At 38.2% G+C, this 18590-nt stretch overlaps 4 non-coding genes across 4 annotated transcripts; all 4 read right to left on the bottom strand.

Annotated features, from left to right (window-relative positions):
- Window positions 1–6223: 6223 nt before the first annotated feature.
- Trnay-gua (transfer RNA tyrosine (anticodon GUA)) lies at window positions 6224–6313 on the bottom strand. Its single transcript is given in 2 exon segments — window positions 6224–6259; window positions 6277–6313. It is a non-coding gene; the product is annotated as a tRNA-Tyr (tRNA).
- Window positions 6314–9159: 2846 nt separating this feature from the next.
- Window positions 9160–9249, bottom strand: Trnay-gua (transfer RNA tyrosine (anticodon GUA)). Its single transcript is given in 2 exon segments — window positions 9160–9195; window positions 9213–9249. It is a non-coding gene; the product is annotated as a tRNA-Tyr (tRNA).
- A 1456-nt stretch (window positions 9250–10705) lies between these two features.
- Window positions 10706–10795, bottom strand: Trnay-gua (transfer RNA tyrosine (anticodon GUA)). Its single transcript is given in 2 exon segments — window positions 10706–10741; window positions 10759–10795. It is a non-coding gene; the product is annotated as a tRNA-Tyr (tRNA).
- An 843-nt stretch (window positions 10796–11638) lies between these two features.
- Trnay-gua (transfer RNA tyrosine (anticodon GUA)) lies at window positions 11639–11728 on the bottom strand. Its single transcript is given in 2 exon segments — window positions 11639–11674; window positions 11692–11728. It is a non-coding gene; the product is annotated as a tRNA-Tyr (tRNA).
- Window positions 11729–18590: the final 6862 nt, after the last annotated feature.

Raw genomic sequence — 18590 nt, 5'->3', positions numbered from 1 at the left:
AGATTTAAATAAAGTCATGGAGTCAAATAGTGAGAAAACGAAGAATCCATTGAAATACAGTACAATAACCGTTGGTAAGCTAATGCAAAAGGTTTTACGCGCTATGAGCTAAATTTGCCTTTTCCAAGACATGAGAAAATGAAAACAAGCAAGAACTCGGCATTCAATATAAAAAAATGTGAGCAATTTCAGATTCTTTATCTACTGTAGAAAAACGAATGGCAAATTTATTTGCTGTCCACATAACTTTCCAAAATACATTTGGTGAGGTGGTAGCTTGCTATGGTTACTTGGACGTATGTTTCAGCCTACTTGACATACTCACTCCAAATTTTAGAGTTTATATTTTTCTCTAAAAGTCACCATCCCTTGTCACATTTTTTTATATTCTGATACCAACCGAATTGCGTTCAAAAATGTTTTCGTCATACACTAGTAATTTGTTAATAAGTTGTTTTTGCACGTTTTAGAGTTAGACCTTTGTTGCACAAACTAGGCTTCAGCTAGCTGTGTGCTATAAAGTTTCACAGTATTTGGGATCATGCAGGTCACAACAAATCGAAATCAATCAATTTATCGCAATAAACTGCTCCAATCCAGAATATTATACAAAAAGTTGACAATTCGCTTCATGCATGAGAGAACAATTTGTCATAAAGGTGACGTAGTCCCTGAGAACGGTGGATGACAAATTTTTTTAAGAACTTGGAGTTCATGATTTAATTGCATGATGACGACAATGCAACCGATGAAAGCGCAAAGTAAAACTACCAAAACAAAGGAAAGGATGAAAACGCTTTTTTTCAGTCCGACTCTGAAGCTTTTTTGACTGTTTGAAGAAGTGCTGGTAGGATTCAACTCAAGCAACATGGTATCTTCGTTGCTAATGCTTCTTGCAGCTTCGGAGCTCTCCTGCTGACCGGCCGAGGAAGCTAAACCACGTTCATCCCGATTTGTATTGAAGTTATAATACGATTGTGTCAATGTGTCATCTTCAAAAAAAGGCACATCAGTGTCATCAACGTTGTACAAGTGTTTTGGGTCACTTCTCGATGTGGTGGCGCTGGACATTGTCCCTTTGGTGCCAATAAATGATCTTTCGTAGATTAACAGTGTTAGATTTTAGCACAGCATCGTCATTTTAACTCGATCATCTGTAAATCAGCAAAAATCATTTGTTAAGAAAAACTATCCAGGGTTGTAATCTGCGTTGTCGATGTAGGATACGCGAATAATTCCTTTCATGCAAACAACATCTTTTTTTACTCAGAAATCCTTGATAAAACGGTTCAGAATAACGTATTGGCAAATTGGTTACAAAAATAAATTTAGTGAATATTGATCAGTTGTTTATGAATTATTTACTTTTGGAGCATTTCACATTTGATTGCATAAAAATGTATGTTTAAAATATCGATGATATATTTTACCCTTACAAATCTTACAACGAACTGGACTGGTAAAGCGGTGGTCGAATAAATTTGTGGCAGAATACGGTGCGATACTGATGAGCCCAGCCTCATGGGCGAAACACGTGTCTATCGCTGTCAATTCTTGCTACAAATCGGCTGCCGAGAAACATATTGTTGATTGGATGGTCTGAATGGCTAGTGTGGAAGCTACACCGTTATGGTTGGCGAATCGCAGCTGCTCGCTGTACTAGTGAGTGCTCAGCCTTGTGCTGATAGCCGGGAAGAACGCCCCTTTCTTCACAATGTCCTCTGCCCTGGCGCCTGCTGGTTTTGTTGGCTCTTTCTTTGTTTCCACAAAGATAAGAGTTAAACTGACTGGTAAAGCGGTGGTCGAATAAATTTGTGGCAGAATACGGTGCGATACTGATGAGCCCAGCCTCATGGGCGAAACACGTGTCTATCGCTGTCAATTCTTGCTACAAATCGGCTGCCGAGAAACGAAACGTTCGCCCAAAGTTACAAAAACCTGGAAATTTCTGCAAAATGTGACAAATCAGGCTGTATGTTTAGGTGGCCATGGGTAGGCCTATTCCAGTTCATTACCGTACCGTACCCAAAACAAAGATAACTACGAAGTTACAGGATGAACAGTCTTCCTTGCAGATTTTCAAGGGAATTTGTTTGCTTCCATTAAACATAAATAACATCATTTCAAAACTGAGCTTTATTAGGAACTGAGCTTGCTGTTTTCCCTGCAACTACTGTTGACATTGCAAGGGGGTATTTGATCACCTGACCACCCAAATATTACAGCAGAATGATATATATTTTGCAACAAAACAAGGTAAAATTTGTCAAAATTTCTCAAGAGACATGTCTCAAGGCTAAAAAATACATTTTGAAGAATTGAAACAGCTTCTTTCTCTCCATAATTCCTCTCTTGCATTACAACTATTAAAAGTTTCTTCCAGATTCTTAATAAATGGACCTACACTTCTGACAGCCTTACACTTTGGTAGGCTATGCTGCTAACTAAAGCATCTTAGCCGTTGATTTCAGAGGTCATGAGGTAGGAATGGAACCTGACATAATCACAGGACTGAAATTTAAACATTGATTATTTAGAGAGTAGTTACTTATTAACATGCGTGTAGCAGTAAACAGTGAGCAAAATATATCAAAACAAAACCGTTTTACAACGAGGTAATGGTTTTTAAAATAGGCTACGTAGTTAGAAAAATAACATAAATGAATCAAATTTTTTCTTGCAATAAGTTAGTTTTCTTTTTCAGGCTGTGACAAGAGATATGAAGACAGGCATTTTATCCACTATTCTACTAAAACAGTGATCTTAAACTTTCTTCCTTTCACGTACCCTTCAATGCTGACCCTGCATTTGTCATGTACCCTTGTAAACTTGCGATTGGTGTTGCATTTGAGGCTTTTGCAATTTTTGGCCGTTGTAAGGATTCATTTGATCTAACACCAGATTACTTTAGTTAAAGAACCCAACAAGGCAACAGCTAACAGTTTTGGTTGGTAAAGTCCAGTTAATGTCGAGTGCCTTTCTTACAAGTCCGGTGTAGCCGCCATTGAGACAATTCTTCATAGCCTAGATTTTGTTAGGATCCAACGTTCAGCATTATAAGACAAGGCCCAGGACACTATCAACTTTTGTTAAAAAAAAATTGTATTTTTAAGGTTTATTTGTAATGTCTGATTTCCACACCAAACTTAATTTCCACACCAAAGCTGCTGCCGAAGCCTCTGATTTTTGAGACTTTATTTTATTCCACGTGGAATCAATATAAGAAACTAAGTATTTACAATTATCACTTTCAAACCTAAGTAGGAAGATAAACAATGCGGTTACCATGGTTTAACCAGTAGTCGGGAACCTGTTTGAGTAAGAGAGCCATTAAAGCTACATTTTTGGAAATACATTTCCGTGAGAGCCATAGGTTATACAGTAATGCTTTAACACTTAATATAATTAACACGTGGTGGCACTGGTGAAGTTTTGAAAGTGGGAACGTGTCTTAGCAAGAGGAGAAAAACAGCGGAGGGTTAAGGGGGCCGGGTTTCCCCCACCAAAAAAATAAAAATTTACAATTAACTTGGTGCATTCTGAGCGCATTTTCAGCTCTAAATTGTAATGAAAAGTTAAGATAAAACTTTTGCGGTTTGCACTTAAGAAGATTGAATTTTTTGCAAGCCAGATGCCGTCTTCAAAAGAGCCATAGATGGCTCGCGAGCCATAGGTTCCCGATCCCTGGTTTAAACTTTAAGACTGTGAAGTCACATAAAAAATAGCCTACAACATCGATTTTGACTCCGGCTTCAACGTCGCTCGATTGTGTTCTTAAATAATGATCTCGAATGATTGTGTCCAATTTATGGCCAACGAAATCTGGAGTTATACGACTTCTATTTTGTTAACGCATCTTGCCAAATGCACTCGTTCAATTCTTAAATAACTTTCAAAGCCTAATATTTTCGAGATATTGTTTTTCAGCAACCTTCACTAAATCTCATAAGCGTATCATTTCTTCAGCCATAGCAAATAACATATTTTGACAAATACAAAAAAAAATTATAGCCCACTGTAATTCATATTTTACATAGCCTACTCATTTACTCCAATATAAATGCTGTAAACCAGTAATTATTATTAATTAATAGATCATCTTTATAGTCTAATTAATTAAGATCTTTATTATCATCTTTTCATTTATACTTTTATGTTGATCGTTAATCAGCTACTATTACTACAAATACTGTAGCATGAAAATAAACTAAAAAGCTAAAAAAACTAACATAAACTAAAAAAAAACACAAATCCATACAAACCAATATTGATTTGTGTTTTTTCTTAGGCGATTAAGCGTCATGTGATTTTGCCTCCTCTTTGCCTTGCCATTTCATTCTTATGCGTTCTTTTATTTTCGATTTTTGTGTAGCCTATGTAGTAATTTCAATTTATGAAGAACATCAGTCAGTTAGTTATTTGAAAAGTTTGAAAAGGGCTAACATGAGTATGTCCAAAAATGTTCGTAATTTTTAGTTTATTTTCATGTTATTATGTTAAATACCGTTTGGTTGTTAGGTTTTATTTGTCTATGGTTAAAAAAATCACTTCTCCACCAAAATTGTACTATTGCTACAAAGGTAGGCTACATAATTTAATATAAAAACCAAGGAATGAGATAGAATGGAATGGAAGATAAAATGGAATGGAAGGCAAATTTTGAAATAGGAGGTGGAAAATGTCAAAGATTGAAATAAGATGAAAGATTTGGATGATAGGATGGAAGACAATCTTCCATCATTCCATCTCAATTCCATCATTAAGTTTGCACCGCCATATCAAGACATACAAAAGTTGTAAAATAAATTGAGTAAAAGTTTTCGTTTGATTAAGTTTTTTTAAACAGAAATATGTCGATTTTTTCGTATTGGACCAGCGTGGCTGCTGGCGGACGATTGTTCAAGGAAGTGAAGTCAACAATAGCTTATTCTAACTTTGTGAGTATGACAATGACATAGTTTCACTCTAGTTTAGACATTTAAATGAGCACTACATTGAAGAGCATCGCTCTTGAATGATTCTATTTCTGCGAACACTTGAACAATTAATCAAAGAGTGAGAAACAATGAAATTATGTGGCAGCATGCAAAGCGTTTTGAAAACTAAAGCGCAAACTGTGATAATACAAATAAATCAATTGATCACGTTTATTTCCGTATAGCTTCAAATACTGGTTGCGGTACATGATAGAAAATTAATACATCAAACACATAACTTTTATCCATATTGAAACTACACCGTAGAGTCACCGAAGTAAAGCATACGGTTTTTTAAATCAAAGTTTTCCCCAGCTTTAAATAAAACCTAAGCGATAGAAGAGTGAGACAGTAATCCCCTCAAAAACAAAACAAAAAAGCAACCACTCCTCTACTTCAACCTGAAAAAACTTTGTGACAATACACCTGCAAACATCGGAAAAACAAACAATTTTCTACGTGATACTTACATCTCTGATGTTTCACATAAACTGACAGAACACGAATAACAGCCACTCCAACGCATCCCACCTCGCTGTGCTCCCTGCAAATTGCATAACAAGTGTTGAAGTTGTGCTGAAACAAGACCACAGATTCTTCCAGGGCTGTGCAGTCGAAGTCGTGAAGTCGGCTGGATTTTGACGTGTCTGGAGTCGGAGTCGGCCAGTTATAAACCGAGAAGTCGGGGTCGCATATTTTTGCTGGTTCTATAGACCTGGATTCTTGTTGTTGTTGTTGTAAGCTAACGTCTAACGCCAAACGGAACGTAATCTTCTGAAAAGTATTGCCTGTAAAATTTGTAGTTGAAATTTAGCTACAAAATTTACAGATGGAAGATGGAATGGATGATGGAAGAACTTTTGAAATGGAATGGAAGATTTTTATAATGGAATGGAAAAAAATCTCAAGATGAAAAATGGAAAAAATATTTTTCATCCCAGTCCATCCCATACGTTGATAAGAACAAAGCTTTCGTAACAAGCTAAATTATGTAGTCTTCGGTATATTCTTCTATATACGTAAATAAGGCCTTCTGATGGTCCTCCTTTTGGGGTGAAACAGGCTGCCAAGGGTTTAGAGAGTAATAACTGTATTTGATTTAATTCGCTCTGCTTGGCTTTTTGCTTGGCATTGAGCACTTTTTGTAGTATTAATAATTAATTTAATTATTGTACCAGTCCACTAACGTTTTACTAAGAACAAATTGTGACTTGTTGCTTACTTCCAATCAAATATTCTAAAAACAATCCTTCGAACCGGATTCGAACCAGTGACCTATGGATTTCTGAAGTTGACACCACTACAGTCCACCGCTCTACCAACTGAGCTATCGAAGGCTACGAAGTTAAGAGTTATCAAATACAACATGACCCACTCTACTTACAGACCGTGATACACTCAGGTTTGTGACATATGAAACGATGAAGTGCATACATTACTTTGTTGTTATCATTTTTGAAACTTTATATTTGGCTGTTGGAGATGATGATCACCAGGGTAACCCCCGTGTGAGAGCCAGAAGAACTGTCCTTTGTGCCCTCTAACTGGAGTGGGCCCCAGGTAAAGAAAAGTTTCGCAAACCCCACGGCCCACAACCTCTCCACAACATGTATTGAAAAATCAGGGATAGCAGCCTATGGAACTGAGCTTTGTGTGATTCATTTCTTAAATTTCCGACAAATATTGCGATTCTTCCAACTTCTTCCAGATTCTTCCAGCTTCAAATCAATACTTCTTTATATTGAATCATCGTTTGCAAACATTGATTCAATGCAAAGAAAGGATTGAGTCCTGGTTGTGTTGCATAGCACTTTCAAATGCACAAAGAAGGGTGCATGTTTAGCAAAAAACTTTCTAGGTGTTGTTTGTTTTCAATATGATACTTGTCGTAGTATTGTTTGGTTATATTGTTGAATGAAGAACTGTCTTTGAAGTGCGTTGCTTATAAACAGAGGACAGCCCAAGCTGCAACGGAAGGTATGTACGTGTACGAAGGTATGTACGTACTCTACGTCCACTATGGGTTATAACACTGGCAAAAACTTTTTTGAACAAATCCAGCGCCTTGTAGTACTCATCGATGCTGACCGCAAATGCTTGTATTGTTCATAGCAGTGTTGTCCGACACGCAGCGTAAGCGGGTGCGTAGGCAACGTGGTAATGCCAGTGCGTGCGTGGAATTTTGACTGCATGAACCTTGCCGCTCAGATACGCACTGACAAAGTATGAGAATAGAACCAAAACTCAGGGATATCTAAAGAAGGGGATACGAAGGCTTTTATTACGTGTGACAGTAGAAGGGCTATTGTTCATCGCAAATAATCTCTGTTTATCGTAAAATGACAATTGGCACCGATAGTAGTTTAATAAATCTTGTTATGATAACCTGCATTGCGCTGTTAGCATCAGGCCTGGATACTCACTGCATGCTTATGGTTACTTGTTAATTCAACTACCCGTATACTTGCTTTACATTTAGCCTATCGCAAAGGCTTTGTTAAGAAAAACAGCTTTTTGGTAACTTTTCAACTGTCTTTCCAAACAAGTATTCTTTAAATATGTTCTATGTAACATTTACTAATTGTCTTCTGTAGCTGACTGTACCAGTTGCACTACAAAACTTTCTGCAATTTTGAAAAGAACCGCATGTTTCACGCGCTGCAAACTACCGCCCTGGTAGTGTCATGAGAATAAGGCAATCGCTGTGAGCCTTCATATCCCCTTCTCTAGATATCCCTGCCAAAACTGTAAAAAATATTGTTATCTATTGGCAACATGGTCAAACAAACCTGTCTAGCTTAAAGTGACTTGAGCAGTGATTGACAAGTGCTGTAAATTACTCATATACCTTAAATGTTGTTCAAAATTCATTTTTATACACTCTAATGAATTCTTTCGTATTTGCGTGCACATGTCCTAGCACACTGTGATAGGTTCAGATTTTTGCGGTGTGGTACAACGTGTGGGCAGACAGTCGCAGTGCAAGCAGAGGAGAGAACTTTTTTCTCGCAACATCACTAGTTTACAGACTATGTCACAGCTTGGATACGCACTGACAAATTAAATATGTCAAAGAGGTTCACAGCTTGTCTACAAGAAACCATGATGATGATTCTCTAAACATTCCATACTTCTCAAAAACGCTTACTCAACATTCAATAGAATTCACAGGTGCGAAAACATGGAACGAATTTCCTTCTTCAATTAGAAAGACTGATACAAAGTCACTTTTTATTCACAAACTAAAACAGCATTTAAGCAAAACGGACACGCAATAGATTGAATAGAAAGACAACGTAGAAAGGCTTTCTTGCATTCTTGTGAAGATTTTAGTCGAAATCCGAAATTATTTACAAAAGACTAGGCTTACCTAACAATAATATCGATTGCTTGTGCTGTACTTTTATGTTTGTAGATATTAACAGCAAACGCAACACTCCATAATCAACACGACACGTCGCAAGAGGGGAGGAAAGCTTCATCAACACCATCAGGACATCATCATCTACCAGCTCATCCATTCCATCACCCACCAGGACAAGAAACAATAACTTACACTGGATATCAAACCTCAATCGTCGTAGGCTACTGTGTGATGTGCAGTCTAACCATAGAAAGAGCTCAACACCTGCTCTCCTGGGCCACATTGAAACGGGCTTTTGCCTGAGGATGGGTATCTTTTATGTCCGGTTTTCTTTCTCCATCCTATTATTATTATTATGACTGCTCATCCACATCAATATTAGAACTGGCAAATTCAATCCACAACACTTTTCATTAGGCTGTCATTTATTACTACATGTGTGCTTCTCTCTGTTTTTGTTTTATTTTTTCTATTTGTTTTTTTGGGTTTTGTGGCCGTGCTAACTACTGATATATAGCCTACTACATAATTTTTCATTCAGGCACGTTTTAAACCTTTCAAGGTTTTGCCACCTTTTCCCGTTCGTTAACGTACTGGTAGGTTTATATCGATTTTTGTAGTTAGTATATTTTTCGTCCCGGACGCGTTAATGACAAAAAATAAAATGATTGATTGATTGATTGTGTCAGCCTAATAAGCATCGCATACACCGAGGTCAAGATAAATAAATTCACTTTTATTTACTTTATTTCAGATTTGATTTACCTGCGTTTTTTTCAACAAAAGCTTTGTAAGAATTTAAAACGGAAACTGTAAACGTCCTTCGAACCGGATTCGAACCAGTGACCTATGGATTGCTGAGGCTTTTACCACTACAGTCCACCGCTCTACCAACTGAGCTATCGAAGGCTCCGAATACGGGAACTATCAAAAACAACATTACTAACTAGTACTACACCTACAATCTATGACGTTTTAAGTTTGTGACGTAACACCGAAAACCAATTATTGAATTTTGTTTTTATTTGGCGGTAATCGCGTTCCACTCAGTTTGTCCTTTGTGCTCTCTTTATAGGCCTCATCTACAAAGGACCTATAAACCAGATAAAAGTTGTCAAAAAATTAGTATTGAAAATTTAAAGCAAACCAAACCTAAGACTGGAAGCTACAACTCTTGAAGTTCTGCTAACTATTGAGATACTGTTCTTCTGTTCAGCAGGCAAAAACACTTAAAATGCCTTTTTTCAGATCTTTTCTGGCTGGTCCTTCCGACTCTAAAATACTGTAATTTCCTTTAAATGCCCAAAAGAGGCTTAAAAGTGAGCGGAAACAATGCCAACGCGGTTCCGGTAACAAAACGTAGCGCCGGTACGTCGTACCGGTAAGACTCTTAACGCCAAGACGACTTAGTAAATCCTTTTCTAAAAAATCATTACCGTACATCAGCACCATTTCTCGTTCCTCCCCAAAATCCACCCAAACCTTTTATTTATTCCCTCAAACTCTTTTATTGCAGGTGGAATAATTACATAAAAACTAAAACAAGTTATTTTCTAATTAATTATGTTCAAATAACATTCTATTTGAATAAGTGTTGCACCTGATGAACGTTATCTAACATGAAACCTTAGGTAGCGCATACCGTAGGTAGGCTACATGTTAGTTTTTGTGTAACTTAATAACATATTATAATAGCACATATTTCTAGCTTAGTTGTGATTTTACGTAAGCTCCAGAAGAATTGTATATTCTCCCCCCGACGGAATTTACCCCCTGTTTGGAAAGTATTAGCTTGAGACAAGCCGCTGAGTTATTGGGACGGACGAACAAGAAGGAACAAGATCACGTCTCTCGCTTTGGCTAGTTGGACAACAGACCGACAGCAACTTGCCGGTTAGCTGAATGCCCAACCCAGTCATTATGGTTAACAGACAAGAGCGCTTATGGTTTGACAGGAGAAAGCCTTTAATTGGAGACTCTCACTGATTGCCACTGATTTGTTGGATCTCCTCAACGTAAAACAACAAATGTGAGAAGATACAGTCCAAGGCACTGACTTCATCCACTGCAGCAGAGCTGCATGAAAAACCTTCAATCGCCTTACAGGCCGCAACTCCAATCCTAAAGAACGCCTTGTAATTGCTAATTCCATAGCACAACAGCTCCTACTCAATTGCAGTGAGGCAAAAATGCAGCAGGCTCTGGAACGCATTTTTATTTGTTGAATGTATTTTTTTTTGCATTTTGGGTCAATCCAACAGATGTTTGTAAATCCACGTTTTTTATTTCTTGTACATTCTTATTTGTATGCCCTTGTGTGTTCTGTTCCACAAAAGGTTCTTATAGATTTATATTTTAAACACAATCCTTCGAACCGGATTCGAACCAGTGACCTATGGATTTCTGAGGATGACACCACTACAGTCCACCGCTCTACCAACTGAGCTATCGAAGGCTACGCGTAGACCACAACTTTCAAAAACAACATTTCCATCCCGGACAGCAAATAATGTAAGAAACAGTTATTTTGCTTTCAGGAACGCTGCCTGTGGTCCATGACATACGTATCATGATTGTGACGTATCACAGCGGTTTTCACACTGTGCATCGCGAGTCGCGACGCACAATGGTGTGTTGTTTCAATTTTCAATTTTCCAAGAGCGTCGTGCAATGATTTTGTTTCGTTTCAAAATTCAATTGCGGTAATAAAATGCAATGCTTGTATTGTTCATAACAATGTTGTCAGACACGCAGCGTAAGCGGGTGCGTAGGCAACGTGGTGATGCCGCTGCGTGCGTGGAATTTTGACTGCATGAACCTTGCCGCTCGGGTCACAAAAAAAATCTGAGAATAGAACAAAAACTTGGTATCTATTGGCAACATGGTTAAACAAACCTGTCTAGCTTAAAATGACTTGAGCAGTGATTGACAAGTTCTGTACATTACTCATATAAGCCTACCCTAAATGTCGTTCAAAATTCATTTTTATACACTCTAACGGATTCCTTCGTATTCGCCATGCGTGCACATATCCCAGCACACTGCGATAGGTTCAGATTTTTGCCGTGCGGTGCTGTGTGTGGGCAGACAGTCGGAGTGCAAGCAGAGTAGAGAACTTTTTTCTCGCTACATCACTAGTTTATAGGCTATGTCACAGCCCGTGTCAGCCTAATAAGCATCGCATACACCGCAGTCAAGATAAATAAATTCACTTTTATTTACTTTATTTCAGATTTGATTTACCTGCGTTTTTTTCAACAAAAGCTTTGTAAGAATTTAAAATTAAAACTGTAAAAAGTCCTTCGAACCGGATTCGAACCAGTGACCTATGGATTTCTGAGGTTTACACCACTACAGTCCACCGCTCTACCAACTGAGCTATCGAAGGCTCCGTTTATCGGAACTTTCGAAAACAACATTACTTAGGTCTACTACACCTGCAATCTATGACGTATTTAAGTTTTTGACGTGAGAAAAAGCAGAAATTACTGAAGTTTGTCTGTTCATTTCAATAATATTTAAGAATTTATAAATTTATATGTTAAACGTAATCCTTCGAACGGATTCGAACCAGTGACCTATGGATTTCTGAGGCTTATACCATGGGGCCCGCGTGGGTAGGCTAATGTTAAAGTGCCTACCCAGGTTTGTGGCGTATGAAACGATGAAGTATATTGCTTTGTGCATCACAACTTTCAAAAACAACATTTCCCTCCCGAACAGCAAATCATTCCAAAAACAGTTAATTTGCTTTTAGGGATGCTATCTGCGGTCCATGACGTACGTATCATGATTGTGACGTATCACAGCGGTTTTCAAATTATGGGAAAGTTTCTAAAACGACTGCCATATACACCTTAATTTTTGGTTTCTTTTGTAAGTGATTTTGATTAGTCATGGACTTCTAAATACTAGAATCTGGACTGGAAACGCAGTGGACAACAGTGGGCCAAACAGTTGGTACAACAGTTGGCCAACAGTGGGCCAACAGGGTTAGTTACTTGGCTGTTGGCCCACTGTTGGCCAACTGTTGTACCAACTGTTTGGCCTACTGTTGTCCACTGCGTTTCCAGTCCAGATTCCACTATTTAGAAGTCCATGGATTAGTGTTCCAAATTGGTGTGTGAAATATTTTAAAGGCAGAGTTTGTTTTGGCCAATCTGTAGCCTACTATATTTCCTTGTCAATCTTGCCATCTGAAGATAGCTTATATACAGCGACCCGGTGCCGGCTCGTGAAGAATTGTTTACTGGATCGCGCCAAATCAAGACCAAATTGCTCCAAAAATTGCAAAACCTTTTGATCAAATACCAATTTTATTTTTAATAATAATTAGTGAACGTTTGTTGCCAGAAATACTCAAACCAAAACAAACAAGAATTTCATGAGGTTAAAACTACAAACAAGACAAAATTCCGAAGTAGGCTGGACATAACAAACGTACTGCGTGTGTCATTGACTGTGATAATTCCAAGGTGAGAGCAGCTTAATCTAATCAAAACATAGAACTCAAAATATAGCAACTAAACTTAGGTTCAGCAAACATTTCAAAAACTAAACTGTCTTCATATTCAGCGCTATAAATGTAGCAAGCGTATTGCTGCAAAATAAGCTCAGGGTTTGCACGGAAGCTGCGTAACGATAATTGAATAAGTTCTAATATAGGGGAGACCGGGAAGGTATTTGGAACAAATTTTAGTAATACTTAAATCATTAAATTCAAAATGAGTTTGAAAAGCTTTATTTGATGTGGCATTAGACCATTCTATTGTGCAACTGTGACAACAACAATTGTGACCACTATATTGTGCAACTTATGACAGAAGATTTAATATAAATTTTCATAGGTTTTGCACAAATTTATTTATTTTGGACATACATCACGTGTTTCAACAAATTCCACGAGCAGGGTTTGTTGGAGCACCGCACGGGTTTAGTTGGAACATACAACGATTTTTTTTTAATACTACAGCATTCAAATGTGTCTGTCAATCGATGACAACTATCAAAAGTGTTCAATGTCGATAAACCGATTGTGGGTTGGAGCTTAACAAGTCAACAGGGAAGACACGCAGCTATTCATAATATGCAGTGCTCAAAAATGTCTGTTAATCAATGCCAATCAATCTATGGTGGATTGGAGCCTGACAAGTTAACAGAGAAGACTTAACTTGCAGAGATTTAATATAGGCTATGCAGTGTTCAAAATTGTTTCTCAATCAATGACAAAAGTGTTTATCAACCTATTGTGAATACCAAAACCTGTTCCAACTAACACCATTCGAAATGTTTCAAAGAACCTCATATGTTCTTAAAAGTAGAAACGTGCTGTCATGAGCCACTAAACCAGATTTTTTTTTTTTTGCTTTTCCAGTACAATGGCACCTACACCCTACAGTACAGTCAGTAATTAGACCAGTGGTTCCCAACCTGTGGTCCACGGACCCCTTAGACCCTTGGTGGTCCGTGAGAAAGCATGTGGGGGTCCGTGATTACCTTGATAAATTTTGGAAGAAAAAAAACGAGAAGCGATTTTTTTACTTTCATTTCTCTTTAAATGCAAATGTGTCAAGCTCAAGTTCACGAGAATAAACTGTACCGACCGTTATGCATTAAAATAAATCTATGCTGGTGCCCACAGTGCGTACATTGACCTTAAACATCTACCCCAACTCATTTCGATTACAGTCAAATCAGGATTAGCTCGTCTATTACGTAATAGAAAGCATGCGTTGCAACCAAATTTACCTCGTAGTGGCGAGAACGACACCACTGCTTGCAGTTGGAGACTTTGGGTCACCTTAATATTCAAATACTGCTGACATTTCTTGAACAATTCATTCATTTTCTTATTTGAGCAACTGTTTAACCTGATATTTGCCGCATGAGTCAAAGCGGCAATGCAATATAACACAGTACAGTAGTTGAGTAGCACAATTATTACAATAGTCAATGGTATGTTAATTGAGTTTCAGGCAAAATTTAGGTAGGGGTCTGCAGAATTAATAATTTGTCTAAAGGGGTCCGTGACAACAAAAAGGTTGGGAACCACTGATATAGACCAAACGACTTTCATTTATCGCTCTAAATCAGGGGTGGGGAGCCTTTTTAGAATTGCGAGCCACATAAAATGAAAAATAACACAGGTGGGCCACTAGAAATTTCGAAATTTTATTTATAGATAAAAAATGCAGCGAAGTAGACAATGATTTATTTCACTTTCACAGCTAGTGGGATGGCTGAAAGTTTTTATTTTTGGTGAGTCGTGTGATGTCTGCTAACACGGAAGATGTTGCAACTCTTAACTGCATCTCCACGTTTTTATCAGTCAGTCTGGAGCGAAGCCGACTTTTTGTTAGATTCAGTTTGGAAAAAAACTGCTCGCAACGGTTGGTGCTTCCAAACAGAGACACATATTTCAAAGCATGTTTCCGCATGACTGATGACTATGATGGATTAACTAGTCATAGAAGGCCATTCCCAACATACTGAGAATGCAGAGACTACTCTTTTTTGAGCTGTTGTTTTAATATATTTTGGGTAAAGAAATTTTGACGCGGCTACATGGAACAGTCACGCGGGCCGCATTCGGCCCGCGAGCCGCAGGTTCCCCACCCCTGCTCTAAATCATTACAATAGAAGATATTTTCCAACAAGCTCGAATTTTGGTTCAAAGCGTAGAAATCAGAAAAACCTGTAGCATTTCCACGCATCTCTGCACCCGATGAAATTAACGCGGCTGATGGATGCCATTGTTATCAATCGCTAACAGGCAATAAAGATTTACAAGTGTAGCGGACGCTGCTGTTCAGCATGCACGCTCATACATAGCCATCAGTAGGACGGCGACATTCCTGGGCAAAGTCGGCGAGGAATGATCGGACACGAAGTCTTCTTTACTGCTGTATCGTCCACTGACTCAAATTCAACCGAATAGTGCTTGCTTACAAGTGTATTTGTTTAGTGATTTTAATCTTCGACTGATTAGAGCTTTCAAGGAATAGAATCCAGTAACACCAAGAGTAAAAAAAACCCGAATGACTAACACTCCCCCACCAAACCTGGATACAATCTGTCGTCGCTTTTACATTGCTAACTTAGCTCGATTACAACCGGAATTGACTTGAGAATTGAGTTTTGAGTCAGAAATCATATTACTGCTGCACCAAAATCATAGCATACTGGTTTTAAACATAATACTATACTGATCCAAGAACGTTATACTAGTAGAAGCAGGGCGTACGAGAGGGGGGTACGGAGGGTACGGCGTACCACTGAGGGCCCAAGCCTGTGGTTGCTGGGGGGCCCGAAGTTGTAATTTTATAGTTTACGCGCAAAAATGTTTGGTTAAAACCATCCTAAACGACTAAATTCAAGCATAAATGTTGTTATTCGTTAGTCCTTAGGGGGCCCGTAATGTAGCAAAAGGGCCCGGAAAAAAAATTAGGTGTCTAAAGTGGTGACTTAATGCCTTACGTGCAAACATGTTCTGTTGAAAGCACTCTAAATTAAATCACAAAAGTTGGTTATTCTCCTGTCCTGGGGAGGGAGGGGCATAGTGTAGCAAAAGCAGGGTTGAGAATAACCCGGGTATATGCTCAAGGGCCAGAATCTTCTGGAATGCAATTCTAGTGACGTGGAGCGCGTGACGTCAGACAGAGCTCTCTGGCGCAACACAAGTATGTTCGGAGAGTTAAAAAACAGCAATGTTTCAACTAATCCGGTGTTCCAACAAACTTCGGTCTCCTCTACTATGTGTAATGTGCATGCACCAAATGTGTTTCATTGAAGGCTGATCCTTCAATGAAACAATGAAACTTCAGTGAAGTAATGCCTGCCTTAAACCGGTCCGTAGTGCAAAAAAGTTTGCCGACCTCTGGTCTAAATAGTGCATCCCAGGTGTGGGAACTGGTGCACTCCGATTGGCCGACAAAGATATAAGGACAAAAGATCACTTTCTCAGGCGCAGGTTGATGTAGCACTTCTGTCTTTTTCAGGTTAATCACTAACTCGAACATTTTGACAAATTCTGCAAAACAAAAGTTGAGCGTTGCAGTGCTTCGTCTTTGTGAGCAAGGAAGGCTGCATCATCAGCAAAAAGAAGTTCCTTAATTGTTTCCGTATTTTGTACGATCTCTAAAACGTCGAAGGACGTATGTCTGTCAGCTGTCGAATAGAGAGCGGTTTGTGCGATGACGTATATAGATGCCTTTCTCGTCAGAAAGGCATGCATAATGGGGCATTGCAGTTAAAAAGATGTTAAAAAGTGTAGGTACTAAAACACAACCTTGTTTTAACACCATTTGATATGTTAATAATAATATTTATTTGCATCAGACAAAGCTGTCCATATCCAAAATAACGAAATACTACACAAACTGCAAATGCACAAATAACGAACAACAACAACGAAATAACAATGTAAAACAACGAAATAATACACAAACTGCAAATGCACAAAATCTCACTAAATAGGCTGTCTACTGTTAACTTACAAGTTTGCTTTTTAATGTTACAAGTTTACAGACAATGGTACGGTAGTGTTACAAGTTAGAAGAACTGAAAGTATTCAGAACTCAGATGACATGGCAGCCATCAAAACTAGATAACAGCATACATAGAATTATTATAATGAATACGGTAATTTGAAATACGATGACAATCAGACCTCATCAGGGAGGCAACTATAGAGTTAGACGATACTTCGCATCTTCCAACAAAAGAAAAAACATATTTGCGAAGTAGGGCAAAGGCAGGTTAGTTGATACAATTTTCACATTTAGTGAGATTTTACTAAAACTGTTGGAAATAGAAACACCATTTATGGTGCTAAAGAAAGTTCGTTTGTTGGACTAACTTTCCCCCAAGTTTAGTCTGTTTGATGTCACTGGTTATCAGTTCAGACTCATTCAAACATACATCTCCGGTTTGTATCAACTAACCTTCCATGAAGGTTAGTTGATACACCTATGAGGTTAGTTGATACATGGAACTTCTAGTTGATACGATCAAAATACGCCTCAATTATACTGAGAATATAATATACTTTATAGGCTACTTTTGAAATTTATACTCAAACTACTGTAATGTAGATAGTAGAACCATATTGCCAGGTCAGGATTAACCAAAAGCAATGACAGTGCTGCAGTCTTATAGTGTTATCTAGCGTAAAATGTGATAAAGATATGTTACATCCAGATGTTCTTCCTAACGCCAACCTGTTATACAGATTTGGAAATTGACATAATTGTCAATTCTTATGACAGCCAGGGTTTACGTAGGCCTACAACGTACAGTAAGAGAGTCTTCAGTTGATCTGTAGCATCCAGTGGCGTAGCCAAGGGGGGGGGGGGAGGTTTGGGGGGTTACAACCCCCTTTGGCACTCGTGTGACGTCACGATATTGAGAATGATGCTTTCAGTCTCTATGTCTCTAAAACAAAGTTTGCCTAATTTTAAACAAAACTGCATCAAAAGAGCGAGTTTTGCCAATACCAAACATTCAAATATCTCAGCCAGGAATTAACAAGAAAACACAGAGACAGCTTTATTACCAAAAAATGCCCAAGACAACATGATCTTATCTTTTTGCTATGCCACCGGACAGCACCATTTTACAGGAATATTTTACCCACATTTTTGTTGAAAATGCTCTCAAAATGCACCAAATTCAAAGTAATTTTTTCAAATTTTCTGGGGGAGGCCCCCCAGACCCCCGCCGCTGGGTGTCGCCTTTGGCGAAGATGCCGTCGGGCTTCGCCCGCCGGCCGTCAAAACCCCCTCTTTTCATAATTCCTGGCTACGCCACTGCATCAATCAGTTTTTTTTTTATAAAACTGGGGCATGTTGTCAAAGAGACCTTATTAATTCTGTGATGTCATGTTCACAGGTTCTGCAGCTTCATTTACACACAGCTCAAAAGTTCAACAACTAATTCCAAACCAATTTACAGAGTTTCACATGTAGGTCTATTTTACCTGAAAATATGGTTGAAATATTGCAGGTTACTGAATGTATGAATGCAGGTTAGTTGATACAGTGTATCAACTAGCCTGGGCTAAAATGTATCAACTAACCTTTTCCTTACTTTTATCAAAAATGTGTCTGCCATCAATCAAACGAAGTCGGTTAAAAATGATTTGATTTATGCAATGATACTATACACCTATATACTGCCTGTCGCCAACAAGTTAATCTTTTACCGTTTTTCAAACACTCAAGAATTAACTAAATTGTAAATTTGAAAAAATT

Source organism: Aplidium turbinatum, chromosome 13 (genome assembly GCF_918807975.1).
Source record: "Aplidium turbinatum chromosome 13, kaAplTurb1.1, whole genome shotgun sequence".
In the NCBI taxonomy this organism is placed as follows: domain Eukaryota; kingdom Metazoa; phylum Chordata; class Ascidiacea; order Aplousobranchia; family Polyclinidae; genus Aplidium; species Aplidium turbinatum.
This window is presented reverse-complemented; position numbering and strand designations above follow the sequence as displayed.